A 22,421-nucleotide genomic window follows, 5' to 3' on the forward strand; every position below is an offset into this window, starting at 1 on the left:
GGAAGTATGTAGGCTTGGCATCCTGTTGCAGCCCTCAGAACTTCTTGGAGGCAATCATTACATTACATACGTTCATATATTCCGCAGTTACCCATATAGGTTTTATATGGGTTACATCTGAAGAAATCCAGCCGTTTCTGGAGAAAAACAATCATGATAGAACAAATGCAATAAAAATAATATTACAAAAGACAGTTAAGGTTTATAAAACCAATCAACCAATTAAGAATTGCTTGAACAAATAAGTTTTAAGTGCTTTCCTAAAATGAAAGTAACTTTGCAGTGATCTGATTTGTAACGAAAGTTCATTTGAAATTAGAGGAGCTTGATACATAAAGGAAAAAGTGTAACTACTCTTACATCAGAAACAATGTTAATGGGGGCGACCATCCTTGGCTATCCACCTTTCAATATAGCATTTGTAACGTTTTAATTTTTGATTGGGTCTATATGCTTCGTCTGACTCTTTTCTTGTAACTGAAGTAGGGTAGGCTGATGACTAGAAGTAAAAGCCTTTGGTGATTGTTGAGAATGCGATGATGACAAAAACGCATGTTTAGTGTGGCGATGGTAAGATAGAGGTGTTGTGCTGCGATACTTGAATTCGCCTCTACTATATTTACAGATCACCATTTGCCGATCTTTGAACATAAATCGTCCATTAAAGAGCAGCTTCATTTTCACTTACATTGGGCTAGACCAAACAGTGATAGCTGACTTTTGCCAAATGTCTGTTTCAACTGTTTCCCACCACCACCCCCACTCCCAAGAGTACAGCTTAACTGTATGCATTTTTGCAGTGGTACAGTAAATAACAGATTTGACATTCCAAATAGTAACAACAAAAAAGGGTAGATAAGATATCTAGCCCATGGTGGTCCAGTGTTTTTTTATTTTTATAGAGGCAAGATTCCTCCACTTATGACAGGGGCAGGCTAGTGATACTTCGGTAGTCGGAGGGAAGGTCTTGCCTCTTCAGTATCTATATTGGTTTTTAAATCTTTATATTGCCTAACCTCAGTCATTCTGCATCATTTACTCTATTGCTCCTCTTCTCAATTAATTTTTAAATTGAAGAATAGTAATACTCTCCTTTTTTCCCCCAGTTCATCACCTGGTATCTAAAAGAAATCATGAAAGATCTTGTATCAGTCTGCTAACTACTGGTGATCTTTTCTGATTGAAATAAGTCTTGAAAATTCCTATGTATCTTTTCATAAAAGGCTTACGACCTATCTGTTTGCTGAATACTTATCTGCTAAAGTGGATTGATTGAAAATAACAACCATTAGCCCTTAATCTCCCTCCAGATCTACCCATCACTTACAGAACTATTATTTTACGCTCCTATAGTTCAGACATTTCGCTGCCAGAACCTTGCCATAAATTTTAGAGACTTTGGGTGCTTTTGTCTTAAGACAGAGATCCTACTTGGGTATTTTGGGGTGGGGGAAGGGGGGTTGGGGACTTGTCTCATAGCTGTTGATCCTTAGATTTTATTGATAACTTTCAATAAAGTTTTTTGAAAAAGAAAAAAAAGAAGAACCTTTTCATAAACTCTTTAACATTTTACTAGCTTTTGCCACACACTTAATCCCTGAACTTTTCTAAGTAGTGGAGCTATTTATGTGATCAAGAAGTATGAAACACTGATTGCATATTAACAGTTATCTATTCAATCTTGATGAATGTTTGAGCACCCCTTGATTCCTATTGCTCCAACTGCTCATAAATAGTACTCTGTCTATCTTAATGATCAACTTTTGTACTTTTTAACGTATGGAGGAGCACAAGGACACACATGCAACCTAATAATATTGTGTTAGAAGCCAACTTGTTATATCTGTTATATCAGTTTGTTTTTCTAATTATTGTTATATACTTGAAAATATTCAATAAAATATTGGACCAAAAAAAAGAATTGGCTAATGGTTAGTTAACCATTGCAATCAGATTTGTTTTATTTTATTGTAATTGTGACTTTATTGTATATTCTATCTTATTGTAAACTGCTCTGGATCCTTGTGGAAATTCAGCGGTATAAAATTGTGATTAGATTAGCGCCAAAGTGAAAGCTGTGGGATGATGTAACATAAATGGGGGCATAACCTCCATAGTAAACTTTATTCATTAAAATATTTCAGAATGCAATACGTTTGCATAAAGGTACGTTCTGTAAACCTAAGGGCGGATCACTTAGAGGACACACGAAAATGTTAATAGTACTTTTATAGTGTTTCTGGATATACACAGCACTTTTATTTCCATTGGTAACCACTTCAAAACAAGAGCTGCCTTATGCACCCCATGATTGCTAGCCCTCACAGCATGGAAACTGAGCAGTATGCAGTCTATATCTAGGACTGTAAGAGCCTAATCAGGGCATATCGGTTGCAGCAAGAAAACCATCTACCAGACATACCTATATTATTAACTGGAAAAGATTTTCCATCTGATATTTTTATGAATAGCCACAACCCTATTCATTATTGTTTGACACCATTTGTACTACATACATATATGTCATTGTGGACTCCAAACTTCCACTCATCAAAATGCATATCAATACTCTTTTTCACATTCCAGTTAATAGGCTTCTGGGTTCCCAATTTTCTGGTTTTTATGTAAGGGTTTTTCCATGTGAAATTACCATTACAGAAGGTCCCTATGCTATGGGATCTTAATACGAAGTTGCTGTCCGAGCCAGTGGAGTCTGCTGTGCTTAAACATGCCACCTGGAAAACACTTTTCGTAGTAGTGATGCCCTCAGCTAGAAGAATAGGTGAACAAGGAATGGAGAAAAACATAGTAAAATGGAGGCAGATAGGTCACGTGGAGGGGCATAATTGAAAGGGACGCCCAAGTTTTGTTGAGGACGTTCTTGCAAAATGTCCCGATGGAGGGGCGGGGAAACTTGTATTATCGAAACAAGATGGACGTCCATCTTTCGTTTCGATAATAAGGTCGGGGACGCCCAAATCTTGAAATTTTGGTCGTTCTTAGAGATGGTCGTCCCTAGACTTGGTCGTTTCTGATTTTCGGCGATAATAGAAACCAAAGACGCCCATCTCAGAAACGATCCGAATGCAAGCCCTTTTGGTCATGGGAGGAGCCAGCATTTTGTAGTGCACTGGTCCCTCTGACATGCCTGGACACCAACCAGGCACCCTAGGGGGCACTGCAGTGGACTTCAGAAATTGCTCCCAGGAACATAGCTCCCTTACCTTGTCTGCTGAGCCCCCCAAACCCATTACCCCCAACTGTACACCACTACCATAGCCCTTATGGGTGAAGTGGGGCACCTAGATGTGGGTACAGTGGGTTTCTGGTGGTTTTGGAGGGCTCGCTGTTTCCTCCACAAACTTAGCAGGTAGGGGCGGAATGGGCTTGGGTCCGCCTGCCTGAAGTGCACTGCACCCACTAAAACTGCTGCAGGGACCTGCATACTGTTGTGATGGACCTGAGTATGACATCTGAGGTTGGCAAAAAATATTTTGAAAGATATTTTTTGAGGGTGGGAGGGGGTTAGTGACCACTAGGGGAGTAAGGGGAGGTCATCCCCAATTCTCTCCAGTGGTCATCTGGTCATTTTGGACACATTTGTGTGCCTAGGTCATAAGAAAAACAAGACCAGGTAAAGTCATCCAAGTGCTCGTCAGGGATGCCCTTTTTTTTCCATTATGGGTCGAGGACTTCCATGTGTTAGGCACGCCCAAGTCCTGCCTTTGTTACACCTCTGATACGCCTCCTTGAAGTTTGGAGGTCCCTGCGACGAACAACAGGTGGGGACGTCCAAAATCGGCTTTCCATTATACCGATTTGGACGATCCTGGGAGAAGGAGGAGGCCTATCTTCCAATTTGTGTCAAAAATGAGCCTGATAGTCTTTATCCTATGCACTTGTCCTAAACTTTCTTGAATTTAAGATAGAATTCATCTCTTCCACCTCCACTGGGAGGCCATTCAACACATTGACTACTCTTTCTGTGTATAAATATTTCCTTAGTTTGCTCCTGAGTCTGTTCAATTTCACCTTTCACATTCATCCTAATTATCTGTAAACTGTACACCAGTGGTTCCCAAACTTTTTTTTGGTTCATGGCACCCTTTGTGTCCAAGAAAATTTCTGTGAGTCTGACGTCGACTCACAGAAACAGAACGAAGCCTTGCGCCGGAAGAAGGGGACCTCGGCTGGCGGGGTTTGGGGTCCCCCACCAGCAAAGGTAGCCGACGGCGGGAGGGGGGGTTGAGAGGGTCGTCGGCAGGGGGGTCCATGGCCAAATCTACAGGGGCCCATTCCTCCGTGGACCCACGTTGCTACGCCAATTTAATTCATGTTTAATGTGGGATAAAATGCCATAAATAAGTAAATAAATATAAACTTTTAATGTTGAGCACCTGATTCTCAAAGTGGACATATTCCAAACACTATAATGAAAATAAAATGATTTTTTTCTACCTTTGTTGTCTGGTGACTGTTTTTCTGATCATGCCGGCCCAGTATCCGATTCTGCTGCTATCTGTCCTCTTAACTCCGTTTCCAGGGCTTCCTTTCCATTTATTTCTTTACTTTCCTCCTTCTTCATTTCTTGCTCTATATCCATAAGTAAAAGCTGGGTCCTCCGCAGACTTGACTGTCCAGTGGATCCAGCTTCTGCCTATTTTCTTCATCCATGTGCAGTTTTTCTCCCTTTTCCCTCATTTCCTTCCTCACTCTTCCATCCCCTCCATCCATGTCCAGCATTCTTCTCTCTCCCTTCCCTCTCTTCCATCCATGTCCAGCAACCCTCCTCTCCCCTGTCCTTCCCTCCATCCATGTCCAGCAACCCTCCTCTCCCCTGCCCTCCCCTTCATACACCCATGTCCAGCAACCTTCCTATCTCCTCTTTCCTCCCCTCCATCCACGCATGTCCAGCAACTCTCCTCTCCCCTCCAGCCATCGATACCTAGCAATTCTTTTCTCTCCCCTGCCTCCCTCTATCCATCCATCCCCAGCAATTCTCTTCTCTCTCCCCTTGTCCCCTCCATCCATCCATCCCCAGCAATTCTCTTCCCTCCCCTGCCCCCCTCCATTCATCCATCCCCAGCAATTCTCCTCTCTGCCCTGCCCCTATCCAGCCATACCCAGCAATTCTGTTCTTGCCCCTGCCCCCCTCTATCCATCTATACCAGCAATTCTCTTTTCTCCCCTGTCCCCTCCCTCCAGCCATCAGCGATTCTCTTCTCGCCCCTCCCGCTCCCATCCATGTCCTGCGATTCCACCTGCCCGCCCGGAGCCCTCTTCTCCCCCCCCCCCCCCCAAAAAAAAAAAATTTACAGTGCAGGCTGAGCTCCGTTCCCGCATCTGCCTCCCTCACTCTCACGGCAGCGCTTCCCAAACGCTGCCCACCGCCGCCACGATCGCGGGATTTACCTCCCTCCATCTCAGCACTCAGCAGCAGCGGTAGCGAATCATACACGCTGCCTCCTTCTAACCCGGAAGCCTCTCCTCTGCCGCTTCCGGGTTAGAAGGAGGCAGCGTGTATGATTCGCTACCGCTGCTGCTGAGTGCTGAGAGGAGGGAGGTAAATCCCGCGATCGTGGTGGCTTTGGGAAGCGCTTCCGTGAGAGTGAGGGAGGCAGATGCGGGAACGGAGCTCAGCCTGCTCCCTCCACTCCACTGCCTCCACTGCTGGGTGGGCCTGAACCAAAACTGGGTGGGCCTGGGCCCACCCGTGGCTACGCCCGTGCTCTGATGCATGCATCAATCTTTGGCCTGCTTGGAAGTATGTAGGCTTGGCATCCTGTTGCAGCCCTCAGAACTTCTTGGAGGCAATCATTACATTACATACGTTCATATATTCCGCAGTTACCCATATAGGTTTTATATGGGTTACATCTGAAGAAATCCAGCCGTTTCTGGAGAAAAACAATCATGATAGAACAAATGCAATAAAAATAATATTACAAAAGACAGTTAAGGTTTATAAAACCAATCAACCAATTAAGAATTGCTTGAACAAATAAGTTTTAAGTGCTTTCCTAAAATGAAAGTAACTTTGCAGTGATCTGATTTGTAACGAAAGTTCATTTGAAATTAGAGGAGCTTGATACATAAAGGAAAAAGTGTAACTACTCTTACATCAGAAACAATGTTAATGGGGGCGACCATCCTTGGCTATCCACCTTTCAATATAGCATTTGTAATGTTTTAATTTTTGATTGGGTCTATATGCTTCGTCTGACTCTTTTCTTGTAACTGAAGTAGGGTAGGCTGATGACTAGAAGTAAAAGCCTTTGGTGATTGTTGAGAATGCGATGATGACAAAAACGCATGTTTAGTGTGGCGATGGTAAGATAGAGGTGTTGTGCTGCGATACTTGAATTCGCCTCTACAATATTTACAGATCACCATTTGCCGATCTTTGAACATAAATCGTCCATTAAAGAGCAGCTTCATTTTCACTTACATTGGGCTAGACCAAACAGTGATAGCTGACTTTTGCCAAATGTCTGTTTCAACTGTTTCCCACCACCACCCCCACTCCCAAGAGTACAGCTTAACTGTATGCATTTTTGCAGTGGTACAGTAAATAACAGATTTGACATTCCAAATAGTAACAACAAAAAAGGGTAGATAAGATATCTAGCCCATGGTGGTCCAGTGTTTTTTTATTTTTATAGAGGCAAGATTCCTCCACTTATGACAGGGGCAGGCTAGTGATACTTCGGTAGTCGGAGGGAAGGTCTTGCCTCTTCAGTATCTATATTGGTTTTTAAATCTTTATATTGCCTAACCTCAGTCATTCTGCATCATTTACTCTATTGCTCCTCTTCTCAATTAATTTTTAAATTGAAGAATAGTAATACTCTCCTTTTTTCCCCCAGTTCATCACCTGGTATCTAAAAGAAATCATGAAAGATCTTGTATCAGTCTGCTAACTACTGGTGATCTTTTCTGATTGAAATAAGTCTTGAAAATTCCTATGTATCTTTTCATAAAAGGCTTACGACCTATCTGTTTGCTGAATACTTATCTGCTAAAGTGGATTGATTGAAAATAACAACCATTAGCCCTTAATCTCCCTCCAGATCTACCCATCACTTACAGAACTATTATTTTACGCTCCTATAGTTCAGACATTTCGCTGCCAGAACCTTGCCATAAATTTTAGAGACTTTGGGTGCTTTTGTCTTAAGACAGAGATCCTACTTGGGTATTTTGGGGTGGGGGAAGGGGGGTTGGGGACTTGTCTCATAGCTGTTGATCCTTAGATTTTATTGATAACTTTCAATAAAGTTTTTTGAAAAAGAAAAAAAAGAAGAACCTTTTCATAAACTCTTTAACATTTTACTAGCTTTTGCCACACACTTAATCCCTGAACTTTTCTAAGTAGTGGAGCTATTTATGTGATCAAGAAGTATGAAACACTGATTGCATATTAACAGTTATCTATTCAATCTTGATGAATGTTTGAGCACCCCTTGATTCCTATTGCTCCAACTGCTCATAAATAGTACTCTGTCTATCTTAATGATCAACTTTTGTACTTTTTAACGTATGGAGGAGCACAAGGACACACATGCAACCTAATAATATTGTGTTAGAAGCCAACTTGTTATATCTGTTATATCAGTTTGTTTTTCTAATTATTGTTATATACTTGAAAATATTCAATAAAATATTGGACCAAAAAAAGAATTGGCTAATGGTTAGTTAACCATTGCAATCAGATTTGTTTTATTTTATTGTAATTGTGACTTTATTGTATATTCTATCTTATTGTAAACTGCTCTGGATCCTTGTGGAAATTCAGCGGTATAAAATTGTGATTAGATTAGCGCCAAAGTGAAAGCTGTGGGATGATGTAACATAAATGGGGGCATAACCTCCATAGTAAACTTTATTCATTAAAATATTTCAGAATGCAATACGTTTGCATAAAGGTACGTTCTGTAAACCTAAGGGCGGATCACTTAGAGGACACACGAAAATGTTAATAGTACTTTTATAGTGTTTCTGGATATACACAGCACTTTTATTTCCATTGGTAACCACTTCAAAACAAGAGCTGCCTTATGCACCCCATGATTGCTAGCCCTCACAGCATGGAAACTGAGCAGTATGCAGTCTATATCTAGGACTGTAAGAGCCTAATCAGGGCATATCGGTTGCAGCAAGAAAACCATCTACCAGACATACCTATATTATTAACTGGAAAAGATTTTCCATCTGATATTTTTATGAATAGCCACAACCCTATTCATTATTGTTTGACACCATTTGTACTACATACATATATGTCATTGTGGACTCCAAACTTCCACTCATCAAAATGCATATCAATACTCTTTTTCACATTCCAGTTAATAGGCTTCTGGGTTCCCAATTTTCTGGTTTTTATGTAAGGGTTTTTCCATGTGAAATTACCATTACAGAAGGTCCCTATGCTATGGGATCTTAATACGAAGTTGCTGTCCGAGCCAGTGGAGTCTGCTGTGCTTAAACATGCCACCTGGAAAACACTTTTCGTAGTAGTGATGCCCTCAGCTAGAAGAATAGGTGAACAAGGAATGGAGAAAAACATAGTAAAATGGAGGCAGATAGGTCACGTGGAGGGGCATAATTGAAAGGGACGCCCAAGTTTTGTTGAGGACGTTCTTGCAAAATGTCCCGATGGAGGGGCGGGGAAACTTGTATTATCGAAACAAGATGGACGTCCATCTTTCGTTTCGATAATAAGGTCGGGGACGCCCAAATCTTGAAATTTTGGTCGTTCTTAGAGATGGTCGTCCCTAGACTTGGTCGTTTCTGATTTTCGGCGATAATAGAAACCAAAGACGCCCATCTCAGAAACGACCGAATGCAAGCCCTTTTGGTCATGGGAGGAGCCAGCATTTTGTAGTGCACTGGTCCCTCTGACATGCCTGGACACCAACCAGGCACCCTAGGGGGCACTGCAGTGGACTTCAGAAATTGCTCCCAGGAACATAGCTCCCTTACCTTGTCTGCTGAGCCCCCCAAACCCATTACCCCCAACTGTACACCACTACCATAGCCCTTATGGGTGAAGTGGGGCACCTAGATGTGGGTACAGTGGGTTTCTGGTGGTTTTGGAGGGCTCGCTGTTTCCTCCACAAACTTAGCAGGTAGGGGCGGAATGGGCCTGGGTCCGCCTGCCTGAAGTGCACTGCACCCACTAAAACTGCTGCAGGGACCTGCATACTGTTGTGATGGACCTGAGTATGACATCTGAGGTTGGCAAAAAATATTTTGAAAGATATTTTTTGAGGGTGGGAGGGGGTTAGTGACCACTAGGGGAGTAAGGGGAGGTCATCCCCAATTCTCTCCAGTGGTCATCTGGTCATTTTGGACACATTTGTGTGCCTAGGTCATAAGAAAAACAAGACCAGGTAAAGTCATCCAAGTGCTCGTCAGGGATGCCCTTTTTTTTCCATTATGGGTCGAGGACTTCCATGTGTTAGGCACGCCCAAGTCCTGCCTTTGTTACACCTCTGATACGCCTCCTTGAAGTTTGGAGGTCCCTGCGACGAACAACAGGTGGGGACGTCCAAAATCGGCTTTCCATTATACCGATTTGGACGATCCTGGGAGAAGGAGGAGGCCTATCTTCCAATTTGTGTCAAAAATGAGCCTGATAGTCTTTATCCTATGCACTTGTCCTAAACTTTCTTGAATTTAAGATAGAATTCATCTCTTCCACCTCCACTGGGAGGCCATTCAACACATTGACTACTCTTTCTGTGTATAAATATTTCCTTAGTTTGCTCCTGAGTCTGTTCAATTTCACCTTTCACATTCATCCTAATTATCTGTAAACTGTACACCAGTGGTTCCCAAACTTTTTTTGGTTCATGGCACCCTTTGTGTCCAAGAAAATTTCTGTGAGTCTGACGTCGACTCACAGAAACAGAACGAAGCCTTGCGCCGGAAGAAGGGGACCTCGGCTGGCGGGGTTTGGGGTCCCCCACCAGCAAAGGTAGCCGACGGCGGGAGGGGGGGTTGAGAGGGTCGTCGGCAGGGGGGTCCATGGCCAAATCTACAGGGGCCCATTCCTCCGTGGACCCACGTTGCTACGCCACTGGCTCGGAGACTCCATTATCAGAGGCATTAACTTAGGAGCACAGTTCAGGGGTTCCAGCCTAGTGAAATGTCTTCCAGGATCTTCAGCTACAAGATGTACAGACCAAATACTGAAAGTGATCCGAGAAGAGAACAAAACTTCAAATATTGATGTTGTAATTCACCTAGGAACAAATGACCTGGCCAACAATAGCAAGTTTACAGCACAGAGAGCTTGCCAGAAGCTTGGGGCGGGACTGAAATCTTTGGTTCCGACTGTGGCTTTTTCTGAAGTAATTCCTACGTGGGGGAGGGGAGAGGAAAGACTGTGAAAAACAGTGGAATTCAGTAAGTGGTTTGAGTCTTGGTGTAAAAAGAAGGTTTTAGATACATAGGAGCATTGGGGTAATACGTGGAAAAATAACAGGCTGTACTGTAATGATGGGCTACATCTTTCGCGGACGGGAAAAAGGATCCTTGGGGAGAAATTCAGACAGTATGTTTCTAGACATTTAAACTAGAGTGGAGGAGTGGCCTAGTGGTTAGGGTGGTGGACTTTGGTCCTGGGGAACTGAGGAACTGAGTTCGATTCCCGGCACAGGCAGCTCCTTGTGACTCTGGGCAAGTCACTTAACCCTCCATTGCCCACCGCATAGAGCCTGCCATGAGTGGGAAAAGCGCGGGGTACAAATGTAAAAAAAAAAACTAGAGGGTGGGGGTGACAAAAGGAAACAAGGGGTTTCAGAAAGTCATCCCCAGAATAAACATGATGACAGAGGTTTGAAAGGTAATGTAAATATAGAAAACCACTTAAACTCACTAAGCACATGGAAAGCTATGAGCACAAATGCTGAGAGTCTAAGTAAAAAGGTTCAAGACTTGTAAGCCCTGATATTTGAAGAAAACTATGCTAGGGTCTCCCTATAACCAGCCCCTCCAAATGACACACTGATTACAATTTATAACAAATTACTACTCTATGAAAAGTTATTTCATTATTCTTCTTCTGTGTACGTCCGTATGCTGCACAAGCCAGCATGTTTGAAATTATAAGTGAGATTAAATAAAAATGCTACCAACAATAAAAAATTACAACGTGGATGCAGCAGCTCATAGGTTTGCTTGCTTTGTTTTGAATGGGAAAGGGAAAACAGAGACTGACCTATTGGCTTCAACTTTTTCACTTCATCTTGTCTCCTGTTTTCGTCCAACATCCTTGACAGCAAAAACGAGTCCCGAAGGCCATCTGCTCTGTGTCCCCAATGGCCGCACAAAAAAAAAAGCAAGCATGAGGCCGCAGCAGCCTTCAGGCATGCACTGTCGGCTCTTCTGGTCCTCTGCCCCTATCGACGTCAACTTTCAGTTCCAGGAACAGAGGACCATCAGAACTGACAGCACATGCTTGAAGGCTACTGCAGCCCTGTGCATGCCTTTTTGTTGTTGTTGTTTTGCAGCCACTGCTGTCTGTTGTAGCGGTTCAGGTGGTGGCAGGAGGAGGTCGGGATTTGCCTCGGCTTACCTTTTGTCCAAATTCTCATAAGAATCCCTGTGAGAGACCCCTTTACACTGTGGACTGAAAAGAACTAAATCCATCAGAAAGTCTACTGCTACTAATCATTTCTATAATGTTACTAGATGTACGCAGCGCTGTACACATTATATGCAGGAAAGTTTCTCTGTCCCTAGGGGGCTCCAATATAAGGTTTTGTACCTGGGGCAATGGAGGGTTCAGTGACTTGCCCAAAGTCACAAGGAGCTGCAGTGGGAATCATACCCAGGTTGCCAGGATCAAAGCCCCCAGTACTAACCATTAGGCTACATCCGTTGACCCTCCCCCCAACAGAATTGGTATTTCCATCACTAAATAAACTCTAGCAAATTGGTTAACATCTTTGTGGGGCACACACAGATAACAACCTTTTGAGGTGTTATTGGGGAACCTGACAGTATAGATTACTAAAAGAACAGAACTTTTGCCACATTCAGCATTAGACAATGTAGTATCAGAAGCAAATGTTTCTTCTTATCTCTAAATCTGAGCTCACAACATCCAAATAATGACAGAAGTAACTCCACAAACAAGTATTATAAAAATAGCTTATGTATTTGCAATAACAGCAAAGATAATGTTACGTTTGCTGGAATTCAGTGCCAAAAAAATGAAAATTCTGCAAAAAAACCCACACCAAAATTCTGCACACACAATTTCAATTTTTTTGCAGTCCCCTCCCTCCCACCCACAGCATCCCCCTTTTTTTTCCATCCCCCTCCCTCTCACCCACCACTCCCCCTTTTTTTTGCAGCCCCCTCCCTTCCAGCCACAGGATCTCTTTTTTTTATTTTTGACAACCACCCACAACATGCCCCCCCTTTTTTTAGCTGCTCCCTCCCTCCAGACACTCCTGGCCTCACCTGAGGTAGGAGGAGTAGGAGCTGCAGCGGGATTACCTCTTCAGGGATAGGAAAGAACCCCACTTTTTCCTGCCCCGCTGGTGCCTTGCTTTTTCAAAATGATCACCAAGACTTGAAACGGTAGTTGAGATTACTGCTTGAAGTCGCAGCAGCCATTTTGAAAAAGCACAGCACCATCAAGAGAGGCCGAAGGGGCCAGTAGACCACCAGGTAGTGCACAGATAGACCAGGCAGCAGCAGTGGGCAGAGAGTCAGGATTCTGCATGGAATTGTTAAATTCTGCACGACTGGGGAATTCTGCGCAAATTCTGTGCTCCGCAGTCGTACAGAATTCTGGAGTATAATGGGCATAGAAGGCAAGAATAAAAACCCAGGAGCCTTATCAAAGGAGCAGTTCACACATTACACTAGACGGACTTTTAATTCTGTCAACTAATCTAAACCCACAGAATTACGTAAGAGTACATAACAAATATACAACCTGATGCCGACGTCCAGCAGGTGGCAGAGTGTTCCTCAGATGGTCAGTCAGACAGCAGGGCTGCTCTTCAGATGGAATGTCAACACACCAGCCTTTTGTATCAGATATGAGCCCTCTTTTATACAGAAATCATGAACTGCAGCTGGCTAATGACGTGCATTCTGGCCTTGTGGGAGATGCAGACATAACTTTGTTTATCCTCTGCTTTTGTGTTGTCAAGGGCCACAAGATTGTCTCACTAGCACCACATTGAAGGGGTAACCTTAATAAGGAGCTGGGGTTTCATAAACAGTGTGCAATTTTGCCATCCGCATCATCTCTCCAGTTCAATGAAAGATTCCAAGAGTCCTTGGCTGGTTTAGCCATGATGTCGATGCTGATGACAACATTGTTATTCTGGTACATTGACTACCCTTGTCAGCATTCTTTTCTCTGTATGCAAGACAGAGGCTCATTAAACAACAGGCTTTGGCAATGAAAAGATGAAATAAGTCTGAGTCTGCATTTTTAAGATCAGGTTGTTAATTCTGGATAGTGCCGTGTGCTATAATCCCATATACCTTATTTTGCTCCTACATCTTGCAACTGCAAATGCCAGAAGCCTAAGAAATGAGATGGGAGGGTTAGAATATATTGCACTGAATGATAAAATAGATTATAATAGGCATCTCTGAGACCTGATGGAAGGAGGGTAACAGTGGGACACCATCATACCAGGATACAAATTATATCCCAGGGATAGGGTAGATCGGAATTGGTGGAGGGGGGCATTATATGTTAAGGAGGGCCTTGAATCGAATAGACTAAAACTTTTGCATCCATATGGATTGAAATTCTATGTATAAAGGGGAAAAGGATAGTGATAGGAGTGCACTACTGTCTAACTGCCCAGGATAAACAGATAGATGTAGAAATGTTATCAGAAATCAGGGAGGCTAACAAACTGGACAACACAATAATAATGGGTGATTTCAATTACCTTGATATTGACTAGATAAATGTAACATTAGGGCATGCTAGAGAAGTAAAATTCCTTGATGAAATTTATGGAGCAGCTGGTCAGGAGCCAACAGGAGAAGGAACAATTCCAGACCTAGTCCTTAGTGGAGTTCATGATCTGGTGCAGGAGGCAATGGTGATAATAGTGATCATATGATCAGATTTGATATAAGCTCTGGAGTAAGTACATACAGGAAATCCAATACATTAGCATTTAATTTTCAAAATGGAGGCTATGATAAAATGAGAAGAACATTGGGAAAAAAAACTTAGAGGAACATCTGCAAAGGTCAAAGATTTACATCCGGTGTGGATGCTGTTCAAAAATACCATCCTGGAAACCCAGGCCAAGTTATTCCATATATTAAAAAAGGAGGAAGGAAGACCAAATGACAGCTAGCATGGTTAAAAGGTTAGGTGATGGAAGCCATTAGAGCTAAAAGAAAAGGATCTGACTGAAAGTAATAGGAAACAGCACAAGGAATGACAAGTCAAATGCAAAAATGCTGATAAGGAAGGCAAAGAGAGACTTTGAAAAGAAAATTGCATGAGGCAAAACACATGGTAAAACTTGTTTAGGTATATTAAAAGCAAGAAGCCGGCAAAAGAATCAGTTGAACTGCTAGATGACCGAGGGGTAAAAGGACACTCAGGGAAGACAAGACCATAGCGGAGAGATGAAATGAATTCTTCAGTCTTCACCGAGGAAGATGCGGGAGAGATACCAGTACCAGAAATGGTATTCAGTGTTGACGAGTCAGAGAAACTGAATCAAATCTCTGTAAATCTGGAAGATGTCATGGCACAATTTGACAAATTGAAGAGTGTAAAATTGCCTGGACTGGATGATATACATCCCAGATTATTGATAGAATTGAAAAATGAACTTGCAGAACTATTGTTAGTAATATGTAATTATCTTTAAAATCAAGCATGGTACCAGTAGATTGAAGGATGGCCAATGTAATGACGATATATATATTTTTAAGGATTCCAGAGGTGATCCGGGAAATTACAGACCGGTGATCCTGACGTTGGTGCCGGGCAAAATGGTAGAGACTATTATAAAGAACAATTTACAGAGCATATACATAATCTGGATTAATGAGATAAAGCCAAGCATGGATTTAGTGAAGGGAAATCTTGCCTCACTAATCTATTACATTTCTTTGAAGGGGTGAACAAACGTGTGGATAAAGGTGAACAACAATATTGTGTATTTGGATTTTCAAAAGGCATTTGACAAAGTACCTCATGAAAGATTCTAGAGGAAATTGAAAAGTCATGGGATAGGAGGTAGTGTTCTATTTTGGATTAAAAACTAGTTAAAAGATAGATAGAAAACAGAAACTAGGATTAAATGGTTAGTGTTCTCAATGGAGAAAGGTGATAGTGGAGTTCCGCAGGGGGTCTGTTCTGCTGCTTTTTAACACATATATATAAATGATCGAGATATGAGAACAACTAGTGAAGTAATTAAATTGGAGGGTGGCCAATGTAACACCGATTTTAAAAAAGTTCCAGAGGAGATCCGGGAAATTATAGACCGGTGAGTCCTGACTTCAGTCCAGGGGAAATGGTAGAGGCTATTATCAAAACAAAATTACAGAGCACATCCGAGGACATGGATTACTGAGACCAAGTCAGCACGGCTTTTGTGTGGGGAAATCTTGCCTGACCAATTTACTTCAATCTTTGAAGGAGTAAACAAACGTGGACAAAGGAGAGCCGGTTGATATCATGTATCTGGATTTTCAAAAGGCGTTTGACAAGGTATCTCATGAAAGGCTACAGAGGAAAATTGGGAGGGTCATGGGATAGGAGGAATGTCCTATTGTGGATTAAAAACTGTTGAAGGATAGGAAACAGAGAGTGGGGTTAAATGGGCAGTATTCACAATGGAGAAGGGTAGTTAGTGGGGTTCCTCAGGGGTCTGTGCTAGGACCGCTGCTTTTTAATATATTTATAAATGATTTAGAGATGGGAGTAACTAGCAAGGTAATTAAATTTGCTGATGACACAAAGTTATTCAAAGTCTTTAACTTGCGAGAGGATTGTGGAGTGGAGAAGTGGCCTAGTGGTTAGGGTGGTGCAACTTTGGTCCTTGGGAACTGAGGAACTGAGTTCGATTCTCACTTCAGGCACAGGCAGCTCCTTGTGACTCTGGGCAAGTCACTTAACCCTCCATTGCCCCAGGTACAAATAAGTACCTGTATATAATATGTAAGCTGCATTGAGCCTGCCATGAGTGGGAAAGCGTGGGGTACAAATGTAACAAAAATAAAAAATAAAATAAATTGTGAAAAATTACAGAAGGACCTTACGAGACTGGGAGACTGTGGCGGCTAAATGGCAGATGACGTTTAATGTGAGCAAGTGGAAGGTGATGCATGTGGGAAAAAGAAACCCGAATTATAGCTGCGTCATGCAAGGTTCCACGTTAGGAGTTACGGACCAAGAAAGGGATCTGGGTGTTGTCATCGATAATACACTGAAACCTTCTGCTCAGTGTGCTGCTGTGGCTAAGAAAGCGTATAGAATGTTGGGTATTATTAGGAAAGGTATGGAAAACAGGTGTGAGGATGTTATAATGCCATTGTATCGCTCCTCGGTGCGACCGCACCTTGAATATTGTGTTCAATTCTGGTCGCCGCATCTCAAGAAAGATATAGTAGAATTGGAAAAGGTGCAGCGAAGGGCGACTAAAATGATAGCGGGGATGGGACGACTTCCCTATGAAGAAAGACTAAGGAGGCTAGGGCTTTTCAGCTTGGAGAAGAGACGGCTGAGGGGAGACATGATAGAGGTATATAAAATAATGAGTGGAGTGGAACAGGTGGATGTGAAGCGTCTGTTCATGCTTTCCAAAAACACTAGGGCTAGGGAGCATGCAATGAAACTACAGTGTAGTAAATTTAAAACAAATCGGAGAAATTGTTTCTTCACCCAACCGCATAATTAAACTCTGGAATTCGTTGCTGGAGAACATGGTGAAGGCGGTTAGCTTGGAAGAGTTTAAAAAGGGGTTAGATGGTTTCCTAAAGGACAAGTCCATAAACCACTACTAAATGGACTTGGGAAAATCCACAATTCCAGGAATAACATGTATAGAATGTTTGTACGTTTGGAAGCTTGCCAGGTGCCCTTGGCCTGGATTGGCCGCTGTCGTGGACAGGATGCTGGGCTCGATGGACCCTTGGTCTTTCCCAGTGTGGCATTACTTATGTACAAGAAGACCTTACGGGATTGGGCATTCAAATTGTAGATGATGTGTTAATGTGAGCAAGTGCAAAGTGATGCATGTGGCAAAGGAGGAACCCGAACTATAGCTGCGTGATGCAAGGTCCCATATTAGAAGTCACCGACTAGGAAGCAATCTAGGTGTATCATTGGCGTACATTGAAATCATCTGCTCAGTGTGCAGCAGCGGCCAAGAATGCAAATAAAAGGTTAGGTATTATTAGGAAAGGATTGGAACACAAAAACAAGAATGTTATAATACCTTTGTATAACGCCATGGTGCGACCGCAATTGTGTGCAATTCTGGTCACTGCATCTCAAAAAAAGATATAGTGAAATTAGAGAAAGTACAGGGATATAGGGAATGGGACACCCTATGAGGGAAAGACTGAAGCAGCTAGGGCTCTTCAGCTTGAGAAAGACAGCTGAAGGGGAGATATGATAGAGGTATATAAATAATGAGGTGGGAGTGGAATGGGTAGACATGAATTGCTTGTTACTTTTTCCAAAAATAACTAGGATAGGAGGCACGCAATGAAACTACAAAGTAGTAAATGTAAACAATATTTCTTCACTCAATGTGTAATTAAACTCAGGAATTCATTGCCAGAGAATATGGTAAAAGCAGTTAGCTTATCGGGTTTAAAAAAGGTTTGGCTATCTTCCTAAAGTAAAAGTCCATAAGCCATTATTAAGATAGACTTGGGGAAAATTCACAGCTTATTTCTAGGATAAGCAGCATAAAATGTATTGTACTGTTTTGGAATCTTACCAGGTAAAATTGTGGCGCCATTTTTCCAGGTCCCTTGAGCGGGGTCGATCCTGTGTAAGCAGCCGGCTATAAATAAAAAAAACCCCTGAAGATGCCAGTTGGCGAAATGCAGTGCAAGTGTTGGGTTTAATGATTAAGATTACATCTGGTGCTGAATGTTAAATTTTGGCCATTACGGAAGGTGGAGTAGTGAGCCATAAGAGATTACCCAAGGAAGAACCGTGACACTAGTAACTGAGAATGATGACGGAACTGTACGATCTAATTACTTGATACCAACTGTGAAGCTTGAAGAAGAGTCATTTGATTGGATGGAAAAATACAATTATTATGAACTGAGGCTTCTTAAAAGCGATGTGACATTTATGTTATGTGTAATTGCAATTTTGAAAAGAAAAAGTGATAATGCAACTGTTTTGCTAAGTACCTTAGCATATTTGTAAAGAACCAATTATAAGTTGTCAACCTGTTTACGGGAAGTGATAGCCTAGTATCATGTGATCACCTTTGGTTTGAAGCAGATTTAATGAGGTTTGATGTGAGGTGTATGTATGTGGTTTGAGACTGAGTGAATGTAGATATAAGCACACTGTTTGATATGTAAAAACCATAAAGCGGAATTTTTAAGAAGAATAAATTGATGTAAAATTGGAAACGCAGTTGCTTGAGTTATAGTATGAATATTCATTGTGGATATCCTGGAAACCTGACTGACTGGGGTGCTTCCAGGACCAGGTTTGGGAACCACTGCACGAAAATAAAATCTCATATCTGAGTCACTGAACCTACAGTGGCTGTCCTGAAGGCTTCTTTGCTGAATGCTATTGTAAAAGAGAGATCTGATTTTTGCTTCATATCTTGGACCAGACCACAGTAAGGAAACCATGCTTTTGGACAAGTTGTGCTGCCAATATTGCAGCTCTAGCATTGGTTTTATGTGTGGCTGCTTCTGAAACTGGACAATACATATAGAGATGACTAGCCCTGAGCTTGGGAGTTCAAAATGCATTCCATCTTAAAATTTGTATTCTTGAGCTGTGGAACTAATTGAGGAGCTAAAGACACTGCTGTGTGCAGGAAGTACCATGCATACTTAGAACTTTTGTATACTTTCTGAGCTTGACCTGTTTCATCAGAGCAACATGCTATGATGCCACCCACTTGTGTGGCCACTTTGTGGACTCCTATTACCCTTGTACCTGCCTCACCATTGTTTGAGATCTGAGACTGATATGCGGCTATCTGTTGATAAGATGGCACAGACTCAGTATGCTGAGACTACAGCTACTGTTAGCTCTGTGGCAGTGATGTGGAATAAACTAGCTGTGCCTTTATGGTTGAGTAATGGGATACATTAGTTTAAGACATTTTTTTAAACACATTTGTTTATTCATGTTGTTTGATTGAATGAGTATGTACAGCGGGATCTGTTTGATGCTTTTATGTTTCAATATATTTATTGGTGACAGATCTGATACATATCTCTCTTTCTTCACCTGTACAAACAATAGGGCAAAATACCCAATACAACATTCACTAAGTTCGCTATCATTCCTGCCATCCAGTTTTACCCCGCCATTTTTGATGCACCCCCTCTTTCCCCTCCTTCCCATCCCCCCTCCCTCCCCCTTTTTTAATTAGGTGCTAAACATCAAGTTCCCCCCCCCCAACACATAAAGAACAGTCCCATCCAAACAATTGAACTCATGAGGCCAGAGGCCACTGACCTCCCGAGGAGCCTTGTCTCTTATAGCCCCTCGTTGATTATCATCGCCTCTATAAACTACTAACTTTGCTGCACCAATGCAGAACAGTCCATAGGAACAAGTGCGTCCAACTTGAACTAGCAATAGGCTGTTAGCCCTAAACGTCCCAACATACCTTTATAACATCTGCAGTTAGCTACTGTGCCACCTTGTAGCTATTGTGAGTTATATATCCTCTCTTCCCTCCCCTATCCCCCTTCCCCCCCCTCCCTGATTATCAATCCCCCCCTCCATTCCCACTCTTCTTGTACTTACAATACCCATCTTATATTTGCATGGAGTTCATCACTAGGCTGCGAGTCCAGTGGTTGAGGGATTGAACATAGGGTTCCCAAATTGCCCAAAATTCTTTTCCCCGCTTTAAAGATCCCCTAACATCTTTAGCCTCCCATAAGACCAACCTATGTAAACTGTTTCGCCAGTGCCAAAATGATGAGGTTTCTTCCTGTATCCAGTACTGCATTATACACTGCTTCCCTATTATGCAGGCTTTATAAAGAAATTGTCGTTCATAGCGCCTAAAAGTGGTCCTACTTCCTCTAAAGCCCAATAAACATACTTGAGGCGTCAGAAGAAGTCTTTTGTGCATCAGGCGTTCACAGTAATTCTGTATAGTACTCCAGAACCGCCCCACATGTATACATTCCCAAAGCATGTGTATTAAGGATGGTTCTGTACTTTCACATTTGGGACATTTACACCTCGTAATCCTCCCCGCATAAAACGCCTGCTTGGGCGAAAAATAAGCTCTCATAATTACTCTATATTGGGTTTCTCGATGTCTAGCACTCGAGACATGATCTTTAATTTCTTTGATATATTCTAAGATATCGTCTTCTCTGCTTACCATTCCCATTTCCTGAGTCCATTTTTGCGCTACCCTATCAAATTTTTAGGGGGCGTCGCCTTTGTGAGTGCCTCATATAGCCTTGATACTGTCACCTGTTGATACCCTGGGGGCAAAAAGAACTTCTCTGGAATATTCCCCGCTTACATCCTGTCCTTATTACTCTAGTGGCGTAGACCTTCACCTGTAAATACGAGTACCAATCTATACTACGCTGATGCTTTTGAGGAGATGATTTTGTGTAGTGGGATACAGCAGCAGTTTATTGTGCAAAACTGTGTACTGTACAATGCAATACAATATATACTTCTACCCTGCAAGTCCCATTTGAGTTCTATGCAGTTTACAGACATCAAGGACCTGGGCAAATCCCAGGAAAATACAAAAACATATCAATTTTAAAAATTACTAACCAGAACAAAATAAATAAAACATCACAGCAATTTATGAATGGACTAAAAAAAGATGAGTTTTAAGTACCTTTCTAAATGAAAAATAGTTGAGAATCTGCTGAATAGTTAAAGGAAGCAAATTTCACCAATGAGGAGACTGATAGGAAACCATACCATTAAATATACTTTTATAAATCACTTTTTTTGGGTTAGGAAACTGTAATGTTAAGTATGTTAATATGTATGTTTTTTTAAATGTAACTCACCTAGGTTTTAGGTGGGCTATAAATATAAAACAAAATCGATAGATTTTCTTCCACTGCTGATGCACTTTAACTGCAGTAATCCTTTGAACTACACTTTACCATGTGCTAAGGCTACCTTTAGCACTGCAAATGGTAAATTTTCTATTGTGCTAATGATGGCCACATGCTAATTTTCCCATTAGTTCATGGCCATTAGTGTGTGAGCACATACCAACACCTATTTTCTAGGTGGTAAGGGCTCATGCACTAACCAGGATCTAATTGGTTAGCACATGGCATTGTAGCTGCGCTAACCAATTAGTGCAGAACATGCCTACTTTCCTCCCCCATATTGCCCCCCAGTGCTAACCCCCGCCCCCCAACATTTTTTTAGTGCGTGGGTAGCACGTGCACATGTAAGAACTACCGCGGGATGCCTGAGCATGCACTGCAGTAGTGCTTTTTAAGCTACAGCAAGCACACATTAGTAATTACTACTGCAGCTTAGTAAAAGGGCCTCTTTGAAGTGTGAATCAGTTTGCGTACCGGAAGAGAGCTTTCACATTTTTGGTGTCAATACTAAATTACAACCGAAGAATACATACATGGTAGTAGCATTACAGATTGTAAATTCAGGTATATCACTAATGTCAGATAATTGAAAAACATATTAATCTCTTAATTATCTAAAAATGTACTATTATTGAAAGTATTAGGTATGTTGCAAAATTAATGTAGTATTTCTATATTTCATGAATTTTGCTTTTTATATGCCATTAGTAACCTTAACCTTTTTCTTACAGTCAATCCAGTTTCATCTTCTGCAAAAGCTCTCAGCTCTACTATGATGTCTCCAAGTTTAGAAGATCTGCAAGGTTTATCATTGTCTAATTTTTCACCCGTCATCATTGTAAGTAATTTAATCTAAATTTTTACAGCATTGCATGTTTTTAAATATTGTGCATAAAGTGGAATGGTGTAGTAATGGTAATTTTAAAATTCTGCAAGTTATATTGGAATATCTCTGTTTGGCATTATTTTTGGCTTTACTTGTAAAATGAGTGGGGAGTAGCCTAATGGTTAGTGCAGTGGACTGAGATCCTGGGGAACTGGATTCAACTCCCACTGCATCTGCTTGTGATCCTAGGCAAGTGACTTAACCCTCCATTGCACCAGGTACAAAAAAAAAAAAACCAACAACTTAA

The 22,421-nt window shown here is 41.8% G+C and overlaps 1 long non-coding RNA gene across 1 annotated transcript in view; it reads left to right on the forward strand.

The window, feature by feature from the left end:
• Positions 1–22,079, forward strand: part of LOC115459003 — a 142,836-nt gene extending 120,757 nt beyond the window's left edge. Inside the window, exon 4 of the long non-coding RNA XR_003940187.1 lies at positions 22,020–22,079. This is a non-coding gene — a long non-coding RNA (uncharacterized LOC115459003). The remainder of the gene's footprint in view (positions 1–22,019) is intronic.
• The last annotated feature ends 342 nt before the right edge of the window (positions 22,080–22,421 follow it).

The sequence above is a fragment of the Microcaecilia unicolor genome, unplaced genomic scaffold, assembly GCF_901765095.1.
Source record: "Microcaecilia unicolor unplaced genomic scaffold, aMicUni1.1, whole genome shotgun sequence".
NCBI lineage: Eukaryota > Metazoa > Chordata > Amphibia > Gymnophiona > Siphonopidae > Microcaecilia > Microcaecilia unicolor.